Genomic DNA, 12,369 nt, shown 5'->3' on the forward strand with positions numbered 1-12,369 from the left:
TGAATATTCTTGTATAAATATATAAAATTCCCAGCATCTAAGACCATCTGATATTTTGTCAAATATTAATTGTGCTGCTCACGACACTCAAAGTACAGATGAGATACATAAGCCATAGCCAAATTGAAGGAACAAGGAACATTATTTCTGGCCTTGGGTTTGTGAATAAGTGTGACTTTGGGCAATCCACTCAAAATCTATCTCAGTTTGGGATAAAGTAATACTAAGTATTAAAATACAAAATCACTCATGATGAAGCTGCATCAAGCCTTAGGATTCTTATTTATCTCTCTTTAAGTGTTTCACAATTGTTTTCCTTAAAAAATAAGCATCTACAGTTCTGGGAAAATTTACTTCAATATTCAAACAACTAGAATATTTAGCAAAATAAATAAAGAATAAATCTATCTAATATTTATGCTGCTATCACTGAAATCCAAGAAATCATCATATCCCCCAGCTTTCAAATAAGTAGCAAGGTTAAGAATTACACGACATCATTTCTCTCTGATATGTGGCTTCTAACACATAATGGTGGGGCAGGGAATAATAGAAGTTCATTTGATTAGACAAAGTGGAAAGAAGGTAAGGGAGGGGGATGGGAATAGGAAAAACAGTAGAATGAATCAGACATAATTTCCCTGTGTTCATATATGAATACATGACCAGTGTAACTCCACATCATGTATAACCACAAGAATGGGAAGTTATAATTCATGTATGCATAATATATCAAAATGCATTCTATTGTCATGCATAACTAAAAAGAACAAATAAAAAATTTTACAAAAGAATTATAGGATATCAGCATAAACACAAAGGGGCATCAAATGATTATATTCACAGATCTCTCATCCTACTCCAAGTTCCTAGAACTGTTTTCTCAATTTCAGTACTATTGATATTTTGAGTTACAAAGTTCTCTGTTGCAGGGGGCTGGTCTGTACATTGTAGAATATTTAGCAGCCTCCATGGGCTCTTCCCTGCCCACAGTTGTGAGAGCCAAAAATGCTTGTAGCACTACTGAATATCCCCAGAGGCAAAACTGCCCTTGGTTGAAAACCTTTACTATGGCTACTCTAAATTCCTTTGGAATTAAACTTATACAGAGACCTTCAATTTTCAGTGTCACTGAAAATTATCACGGCTTATGACCACCTAATCAATACAACATGCAATGATCGATACCTATTGGCAATCTGGATTCTCAAATGGTACTTTTCCATTTAATACATGTATAGTGGAATAGACTCATGCAATTACTCTATGGACCTATTACACTGTGAAGTTTATCCATCTATCTTTTTCAGGTCTAAAACATGTTTCTAAATAAATTGCGATTTTGGTAGTTAATATTTGGGATTAAGACATTTAAGTTTTAGAGCCCATGATGTACTTCTTTAATGTGAACACTCTGGCTTTAATTTACTGGCTAAAGTTTTTTTTTCCCCAGTTTTAAAGGTTTTTTTTTTTTTTAATATGTTTGAATTCACAGAAAGTTGTATAAGTAATTCAGAAAGTTCCTAAATACCCTTCACCCAGTTTTCCGCAATGATAACATCTTCTATAACTGAGTTAATGGCAACACCAGGAAACTGGCATTGACCCAAGGTGTTCAGATGTATGCCATGTAGTCATGTGGCCCCACCTTGATCAGGACACAGGACTGTTCCATCACCACAGAAATCCCCTCCTGGGGGCTGGGGTTGTGGCTCAGTGGTAGAGCACTTTCGTAATATGTGTGAGGCACTGGGATCAATCCTCAGCACCACATAAATAAATAAATTTATAAAATAAAGATTTTTTAAAAAAAAGAAATCTCATCCTGCTTCCCTCTTTACTCATCTTCTCTCCCCCGCCCCCCATCTCTATGATTTTGTCATTTGGTGAATGTTACACAAATGGAATCATATAGCATGTAACCTTTTGAGATTGAATCATTTTTACTCAACTTTTTTTTCTGGTGCTAAGGATGGAACCCATGGCATTGTACATGCTAAGATTGAACCCAGAGATACTCTACAACTAAACCACATCCCAAGCCCTTTTTTTGTGCTACTGGGGACTGAATTTGGATGCTCTACTACTGATCTATGTCCCTAGCCTTTTTTTTTAGACATCTGACCAAAAATTTCAATACTACCCATCCACCATCCCATTCTCCTCCACCATGCCCCCATACTTCCTGTTACCCACTAAAGTGCACAAGTACAAGTTCTGGTTCCCAGTGACTAGGCTCTATCACCACCTTTTTATCTGAAGTTCTGACAGAAACTTATTCTCTTTCCTTGGGTCTATGCACATAAACAAATTAGGAAGAAGTACTAATGACAGATTATCAGTCATAAGATCATAGGATCAACCAAACATGTAAGGAATACCTACTCTTCAATACTATGGGACACAAAAAGAAACAAACATAATACATAGAAGAACCACAGATGAGAAAGAACAAACCACAAGTCCAGAGTCATTAAGCTAGCAGAGCTGATATACTGTCAGTGGAGCATTCAAAGTAAGGGTATTCTGCCTGCAGATCCTGCTGAACACTAGAGTTTACCCTGTTTATGGGCATGGGATTCAACACCTGGAAGAAAGGACACCAACATGATAATGGTGGTTACCTTAGAGGAGGAGGCTGAAAGGCCATTTTTGCTTTTCACTCTAGATGCTTCTGTATTATTTTTAAGAGAGTAGATGGGATCTCAGAGGCAGAGGGAATAATGAGAAAAAAAGCCCAAGAACTAGACACCCCTAAGTATGGACATCATTAAGGGGCAAGAGGAAATAAAAGCAATGGAGAAACAGTGGGAGAAGCAGACAGAAAGAGAACTATGGGAGTGCAACAATGTTGTGGCCAAGGGAAAGAAGTTTCAATAGGGAACTTAATAAACAGAATCAAAAAGGGAAAAGGGGAGAGAAACAAGATGGCAGAACAGAAATTAGATCTAAAAGAGGTTTCTTAAAAAATCATATCCTCAGGGCTGGGATTGTGGCTCAGCAATAGAGTGCTTGACTAGCATGTGCAAGGCCCTGGGTTCGATCCTCAGCACCACATAAAAATAAATAAATAGATAGATAGATAGATAGATAGATAGATAGATAAAGATATTTTAAAAAAAATCATATCCTTGTCAGGCTCTGTGGCACAAACCTGTAATCCCAGTGGCTCAGGAGGCTGAGGTGGGAGGATCCTGAGTTCAAAGGCAGCCTCAGCAATTTAGTGAGGCACTAAGCAACTTAGCAAGACCTTGTATCTAAATAAAATACAAAATAGGACTGGGGATGTGGCTTAGTGGTTGAGTACCCCTGGGTTCAATCCCCACTACCAAAAAAAATCATACTCTTCTCCCTACATCACACACTTCAATCTTTGAGAAAACTGAGGCCCAGAAAGGGTAAGTGGTTGGCTCAATAGGTAATGGTAGCTAGGTGGCACAGCAAAGGAAAACCAGAACATGTTTATGGATAATATAGCAAAGGGTGCAGTGAAAAGAAAAAGACACCAGAAGAAAAAGGGAATAATTGGATAAGTAGTACCTAATAAAAGACAGGAAGAGGGCTTGGGTTGTGGCTCAGTGGTAGAGCGCTTGCCTTGCATGTATGAGGCACTGGTGTTTCTATCCTCAGCACCACACAAAAATAAATAAACAAAATAAAGGTGTTGTGTCCACCTAGAACTAAAAAAAAATAAATAAATACATTTTTAAAAAGGAAGAGATGGGACTGTAGGCAGAAAAATAATACAACTTTTCCTCTGAGGCTACATAACTCATTTGTTTCCTTCTTCATTTCCCAGAGGTCAGGGGAATCCCTCAGAGAGAGAAACTGGATTTCCCCCAGAATTCTAGCTTTGGCAGCTTTCCTCTCTCAAAAATATCCCCATTACCTAGGCTCCACTAACTCCCTATTATTGAGGGATTCCCATATTTCTAGTTCAGCCCAGACCATCTCCTAAACTCCAGGAAAAGCAGAGATGAACATCTCTACCTAGATATCTAATGGGCTCCCAAATTGAAATCACCATACCTACCACTGTATTCTCCCTCCAGCACTCAATCTCAGCAAAAGGTCCCACGCGATGAACTATTTTAGGCAAAGTACTGAACATCATTTTTCATTAGACTCACATCTGTCTTAGAGCAGTCTTACCCACTGAGCATTCAATGATGGATTGATAGTAAATTGAAAAGTTTTTAATTAGCCCGATACAGATCTATGCCAAGTGTAGCAGATAGATCATAAGGTGACTCCGAACAATATGAATCTCCTGGTGTTCATTTCCTTAAACAATGCTCTTGCCCTGAGCATTAGTGGGACCTGTGATTAGGTTCTGACAAGCAGAATACAACAAGGGTGATGTGATTTCATTCCCTTTGTGTGTGAGAGAGAGAAAGAGAAAGAAAGACAGATAGACTGTATATTTTGTAAGATTATACAATCCTTTACATTATAGCAATTGCCTGCACATTATAGCAAGCTGCTATAATGTGAACTGCCTATGGAGAGGGCCTCATAGCAAGCAACTGCAGGCAGCTCCTAAGATCTTAGGGCCTCAGTCCTACAGCCACAAAGAACTAAACTCTGCCAACAACAACATGAGCTTGGAAGGGGGCCCTAAGCCTGAGATGAGACCACAGGCCTCGGCAGCACCTTGAGTGCAGCATGTGAGACCCTGAGCCGAGGACCAGCTGAACCATAACACACTCCTGATGTACGGAAACGGAGATAATTAATGTGTGCTGTTTTGAGCAACGAAGTTAGTGGTAATTTATTATACAGCAACAAAAAAACAAATATATGAAGCAATATTTTACTAATTACTCGGGTAAAAACATTTATAAAATATGTATAATAATAAAGCTAAAACTAACAATATGAATAAGGAATATAAATTTACCTATATTAATGTTTAAGTAAAGGCATAGAGAGAAAAGTTCTTGTTTTAAAAAAATCAAGAGTACTCACTTCAGCAGCACATACACTAAAACTGGAATCACAGAAAAAAGATTAGCATGGACCCTGCACAAAGGATAACATGCAAATTTGTGAAACTTTTTTTTTATGTAAAGGGAGGGACAGACAGACAATTGGAGGGAAAAGTGGGCCATGGACTCATGATGAACTCACAGGCGTAGTTACCAAAACCCAGTAACATGAGACCATAATAACAGAGCATAACACGCAAGAGAACTATTGTGCCATATGAACTGGTTGAATCAAATCAATAAATATCTCCTGGGTGCCTCTATTTAAGGCATTAGAAGGAACAGAGTGACCATAAACTATGTTCCTGTACCTCAAGTATCTTCTACTCTATTTGAGGTGCTAAAATAAACATACAAAAAGTTATACCATGATAAAGAATTTAAATTATGGTTTAAGATAATGATAGAAAAGTTTTATAAAGCTGATATTACAATTCACCTGGTAATTATCAGTTAGAGGCATAACAGAAGCAGGAATTCAGCAGAGGAAGATAACTCATCATTATTAATATTACAATTATTGTTTAGGAATAAGATGTAAAAATTACATTCAATACTGGAATTCACATTACTGAGCATGGGTTCTCAAATTTCAAAAATGAGGAGGTAAAAGACACTGTGTGCTAGTTCAGGAGTCTCTGTAGTACCAAATAGCATTATACTTTACAGAAGAGTAACTTTAGACAAAGAGGTATTAAATAATTTGCTCCTGATTACAGCACAGTAGGTCATTTTAAATGGGAAGCAGATTTTCTCTTAATCTAGTATGCTCATGAAAACTCACCCTGCCTTTCTAAGTTACAATGGCTTCGTGTACTAAGTAAACACAATGTCTTCACTAAGATTTTGAAATCTCACGTCATCTTTGATTCCCCTCTCTTCAAAGTTGACAAGCAGTCAAACATAGTCATTTCTTCCCTCGTGATATCTCTCATTTAGCACTTCCTTCAATTCTGCAAAGTCAACATCCTATAAAATCTTCTATTTAATCTTTGCAGCAAACTTCTAAATCATCTCTCCAATTTCAGTTTTGCCTTCCCATCTGTCCTGCATAATTATGACCATGGCAATTCTCTGCTCATGTCCTTTAATTGTACCTCATTGCATACAGAATAAAGTCCAGACCTCTTAATTGTAGATCCATTAAGTTCTAGTACCATCACTTTCCAGCTATGCGACAGGGGCCTCATTTTTCTCATGTGTTGAATGGGAATAATACAAACTGCCTCTTGGTCCTGGTTTCCCTGGGTCAGTCCCTATTTATGCCTACTCAAGCTGATTAGCACTCTACTCTCAAGTGTGTTGGTCTGAAAAATCATTTGATCAACAAAGGGTTGTTACCAAGGTTTAATGAGACAACACATATAAATGTAACAGGCCTAGAATGACACTTTCTATTTTCTCAAGGGTACCTGGTACTTTGCTGACTGAAATTATACACAAGCACTCTAACAATAGAAGAACCTACTCATAATACATAGACAAACTCAGATGCTACCTACTCACCTTTGTCTGAATCCTGTGGTATTTTTGTTAGTCATCTGTTACTGTAACAAATACTTGAGATAAGTCAACTTAAAAAGAGGAAAGGTTTGTTTTGATTGGCATTTTTGGTGGCTTCGCTACATGGTAAACTGGCCCCATTGTTTAAGGTGTGTAGTGTGATAGTACATCATGGTGGGAGCACATGGCAAAGGAGGCTGCTTACTTCATAGCAACCAAGAAGTGTAAGAGAGCAGAAGAGGAGGGACTGGGGTCCCAATATCTTCTTCAAGGGCATATTCCCAATATCGTCCTTGCACTAGGCCCCACCTCCTAAAGATCCCGCCACCTCCCAATAACACCACAGGCTTGGAACCAAGACTTCAACACATGGGCCTCTGGGGGACATTTAAAATCCAAACTATTGCAGTATTCTATATCTGTCTTAGAACATGTCTCTAACACTACCTTGGGTCATGTATTTGTGCACATATTTTAACTTCCTCAGGTTTTAGTCAGCTTTTTAGCTGCTGTCTGACTAAAAGACCCAACCAGAACAATTGTAGAGGAAGAAAAATTTGAGGGCTCATAGTTTCCAAGGTCTTAGTCCACAGAAGGCCAGCTCCGTTCCTTGGGGCTCAAGGTGAAGCAGAACATCATGGCAGAAGAAGGCGGCAAAGGAAAGCAGCTCACATGGTGATCAGGAAGCAGGTAGAGACTCCACTCTTCAGACACAAAATGTATACCCCAAGCCACGCCCCCAATCCCCACCTCCTCCAGCCACACCCTACCACTTCAGTTACCACTCAGTGAATCCCTATCAGAGGATTAGTTCACTGATTGGGTTAAGACTCTCACAACCCAATCATTTCTCCTCTGAACCTTCTAGCATTGACTCACACATAAGCTTTTGGGGTAGACACCTCACATCCAAACCATAACACTCAGAAACTAGCTTTTTGGAGGAAAGTGTCTGCTTCTGAATCTTCTTAGTCCCACACATGACACTTAGTAATAATGTCTTCCACATAGAAACACTCACAAAATTACCTACTTACATTTGGAAAGAATATGAAATTTTGGCCATAGAAATCTATTCCACTTACCCACAGGCTGCTTATTCAAGTCTTCTGCTTTCTCACCTCTTGAAATCATTTCACTTGCATATTAGGATCACAGCAAGGGTACTCTAATAGGAAGTTCCTTTCTTTCACAACTGACCACTGCCCCAATTATCTTGGAGTTGCAGTGGAGGAGGGATTCTGAGAGCTGCTCTCCTAGGAATACACACTAACTAAAAGCACAAGTTCTAGAGCCAGGCTGCCTTGGACACAGGCTCCACCAGGTACAATCTTAGAATATTACTCAAGCACTTTACACCTCAGTTCCTGCCTCCTGGGTAGTTATTGTAAAAATTAAATGAGATAATTCATGTGAAGCACTTTTAAACACACATGGTAAGTACTTAAATATATGACAACATTTATTATTTCGTCTCTTTCTCAACTTCAGTCAAATCAGAATATTTTACTATGGAGTGAGAAATCTAAGCAACATCCTTTACCCAGGGCAGCCAAGTATGGGTTCTCAGGCCACCATCCAACTCACTCATAGCTCAGGATTTTCTCTGTCTGACTTTCTAGGACATCTAGTTTCTCTTCCCAGTTCCTCCCTTCTTCATGCTTGGTCAAAGCTAGAGCCATTTCTAACAGCCTCTGTGATCATTAGCAAAGGTAAGACTCTTCCTGCCTGGTCCACTATGAATAACCTCCAGGCTCAAGTTCAATCCAAACCATACGCCAGCAAGGTCCTCATGTTCTCTGGTTCCCTTAACCAGAAAAATCTCCGAGAAGTTTTACTCTTTATTATTCCAGTCTTTTAGTTGCCACCTGTAGCCTGAAATTATAATCTTAACTCCTTTCTTGCAATTATTCCCATCACTCCAGTTTCTACCACCTGCAAAAATATATAGCTTTCTCCATTTATACCCTAGAATAAAACTTATCTTGCTCCTTTTTTTATATTTTTAGGTGTAGATGGACATAATGCCTTTTATTTATTTTTATGTTGTGCTGAGGATCGAACCCAGTGTCTCACACATGCTAGGCAAGCACTCTAACACTGAGCTACAGCCCCAGTCCTTGTCTTGATTACTGGTCTATTAACTTTTCCACAGTCCATCTCCTGACTAATATTACAAATATTCGATAATTAGGGTCACTTACCATGGGACAGTCACTCTTGTCTCTGAACACCCACAACTGGGTGAAGGAATTATACCAAATTAATACCAAATTATACCAAATTATACCAAATCAAGTGGCCACTCAGATGAATATCCCTTGACTTCTTGTATCACAGGCCAAAGCCCTCTTTTTGAGGTGAATAAGCCTGAAGGGATTTGAATACTTAATTTAAGCAAAACTCCATAATGTAAATATTAGAAAACTTATATCTCCTCTACTTCATACATACCTCTATTTCTCTTCAGGTCCTTAAGCAAAAGGCTCAAGAAATTGTAGGCTAGATTCACTTACAACATTCAAATGAGTTGAACAAGAACAACAGCTATTATTCTAGACACTGAGACATTTAATTTTTAAACTGTGGTCTGTTATACAATTACTATACTGTTTAGGTACTTAAACCCGCAAGAGATTAAAACTAATGATATAATTATAATGTTTCATCAAAAAACTAATAAAATCACAATCTTTATATAATTTAATCTTATTTATTTTCTTAGCATTAAGATTTAACAAAGCAACATCTCCCCTAAGCCCTATGTCCATGGATGATTCCTGGTGACTTTTAGAGGCCCATAGTTTTATGACCCCCCCCCCCAACTCTGCCTGCTGTTCTTTGGATTTGACTTCCCATCTCAACCATTAGTATACCTTTTACTTCTTACAAAAAAAAAATTAGTAGTTGCAAGGAAGAAATCTAGTGGGGTATAGTTTTATTTAAACTTTATTATTTATAGAGATATCCTAGGTTGTTGTAAAAAGTCAAGCAGTTATAAAAAAAAAGTGTCAAGTGAAAATTTAAAAACCCCTAGACCTACTACCCCTAATGTCCAAGGTAATAGAGAACTGTCTCTAATGCCTCATTCCAGAAATTTCCTAAGCATATGTAAGTAAACATATATTCAAACTCTTATCTATCTATCCCAACATAACCCCCACTTCTTTCTACTGTACAAATGGAATCCTATAATACATATCATTCTGCACCTTTTTCCCCACTGAAAAATGTATCTTCATCATCATTCCCTGCCACTGTATCTACATCTACTTCACTCTTCTTATTGAGGTGAGCAGCAGCCCATAGTGTGTATACACCATAATCAACATATCCATCTCTCATGGTGGACATTAAGATTGCCCATAGTAAAAAAAAGGGCAACAACAAGGTAACCAACATTCTTGTAACAAGTGACATTTGTTCAGTTCCTTTTTAGTACAGATTCACTGGATCAAAAGGTATTCACATTTTACATTTTCATAGGGACTTCCAAGCTGTCTTCCAAATGGACTCTACCAATTTATATTACCACCAACAGTGCACAGAGGTAGGCTTTTAAGTCAATGGTCTGGTCTGAAGCTCCTGCAGCTCAAATAGAGAACTAGATATTTAACACAAGAATAGCAAAGCACTGATTATCAGAAAACCAAGTGCCACAGTTGGTGGCAACAACACCCTGCTGTGACTAGCCTTGCTCCCATCCAAATGCAAATTCAGAGGGTGCTATTCCTCAGTATTAATCCAGCTCTTAAATAATAAATTTGTTAGATTGAGATTTAAAGAGTAAATTCAGCATAGAAGAGAAAACTATACTGCCCCTGGCAATATCACCCATAATTATCTCTAACACCAGGAGTGCTACATAATGGTGTGATATAAGGTAGTTTCCACTCACCCATAATTAGTTAAAGGTTTTGGCAAATGGAGACGCACTTTGAATTTGCAAGAACTCAGTACATCAGCATATTTATGGATGGGATGATCTTACTGAGAGATTTTGCTAGTTTAACAGAGAATGGGGGGGGTGGAGGGTTCCTAGCAGTGAACCTCTGTAAGCAAAACAGCAAGACTCTGAATCACATCTAGAATAACATTTGGTCAATATTTTATGTTTTGTGAAGCACCTTAGCATACCTTCTTCATTTAATCTCCATCATAAATCTGATAGAAAAGCCAAACAGCTATTACTCATTAAACAAAAATTAAATGAGCACATACCATGTGCTGGGCACTCTCTGCTATGTACTTCATATTAGATGAATGAGACATTCCCTGATCATTCACTGGTCACACACCCAATAGACCCATCTTTGAAGGCTTCACATTACCCAGTCAGGATTACTTAGGCAACATGTCCTACACAGCCTATGTGACCTGCCCCCTGCCCATTCTTTCACTTTTATCTCATACAACTTTATACCTCATTCACTATGGACCAGCAACCCTAGACTACAGTAGGAAAAAACACCAATTTTTATCCACATCAGGGATTTCCACTTAATTTACTTCACGTTGGACCCTAATTCTTTGCCTGGATAACTCCTACTACATCTTTCAGGTCTCAGATGAATCTGTCATTTCCTCCCAGATCTCTGCCCCACCCCTCTAAATTATGCCTCATCTATTTTTTCATACGTCTTTCCTTGCACTCACACACTCACAAATATATGGAAATACCTATATATTTGTTTATATCACTCCATTTCCTCAGGAGACTGAAAGGCCTGAGAGGGCAGTAATCATGACCCCAGCATCTCCAGCCCCAATCCAGACCCTGGCACACAGCAGAAAGAACTAGAAGATTGAATGAATGCAGCCAATACCCTTGAGGGCTAAACAACAGAGCAGGGAAAATACACAAAGAAAGTAAAGACAAATTTTACCAGAGGATGAGGGAGGCTATGTTTGCTAAAGGAAGGAAGGTATTTGCCAGGAACACTTCTTACTGAAATGATTTAGGTGAGCAGGGTAGGCAACCTGCAGGTGGGGCAAGAGCAAGTAATACGTGCTGCTTCTCAAAATTTGGGTTTTGATATTTGAGTGCATGGTGGTACAATTATTCAACGCAGAGACATGTAGGAGGAGGAAGCTCTGTTATTATTTATTACCACAGTACTGAACCCAGGGAAGAAAAGATCTTGGCAGAGTTGGGAATTTGGACAGCAGGAAGTCCCCTGCTCACCTGCTTCTCACCATTCTCAAGCTAAGTAGGAAACAGCACGATTTCAAGTAATTTTCAGTGTTGAGTCACAGGTGGCTCATAGGTCAAGCCAGACCAAAGGGAGGGTGGTGGAAAGACCAGAATATTTAGCATAGACAAAGCCAGGTGCTATCTCTACATCTGGACATATTTTTGGCCAGAAGATGTCAATGATGTAATTAAGGATGTTTTTCTTGGAGGGTCAGAAGAAGAAAGAAGAAAAATTCAGATCATGGCATTTGCAGGGAAATGGATGGCATTAGAGAAGATTATGCTAAGTGAAGCTAGTCAATTCCCAAAAAAAAAACAAATGCCGAATGTTTTCTCTGATATAAGGGGGGGTGACTCAAAGTGGGGTAGGGAGGGAGAGCATGGGAGGAAAATTACGTCTAGATAGGGAATAGGGGTGGGAGGGAAAGGGAGGGGGAAGGGGAATAGCAAGGATGGTGGAAGGTGATGGTCATCATTATACAAAATACATGTATGAAGATGTGATTTTGGTGTCAACATACCTTATATACAAATAGAGATATGATAAATGATGGTATAAAGGTATATTAAGAATTGTATGCAAAAAAATAAGAGAGCTCATGTATAATGGCATAATTTGGTGTGAACATACTTTAAATACAGAGTTACAAAAAATCGTGCTGTGAGTGGATAATTATGAATGTA

At 38.6% G+C, this 12,369-nt stretch overlaps 1 non-coding gene across 1 annotated transcript; it reads left to right on the forward strand.

Moving 5' to 3' along the window:
• The first annotated feature begins 4,960 nt into the window (after positions 1-4,960).
• On the forward strand, positions 4,961-5,068 carry LOC125614245. The gene has a single exon (XR_007344850.1). It is a non-coding gene; the product is annotated as a U6 spliceosomal RNA (small nuclear RNA).
• Positions 5,069-12,369: the final 7,301 nt, after the last annotated feature.

The sequence above is a fragment of the Marmota marmota genome, unplaced genomic scaffold, assembly GCF_001458135.2.
Source record: "Marmota marmota marmota unplaced genomic scaffold, marMar, whole genome shotgun sequence".
NCBI classification, from domain to species: Eukaryota; Metazoa; Chordata; class Mammalia; order Rodentia; family Sciuridae; genus Marmota; species Marmota marmota.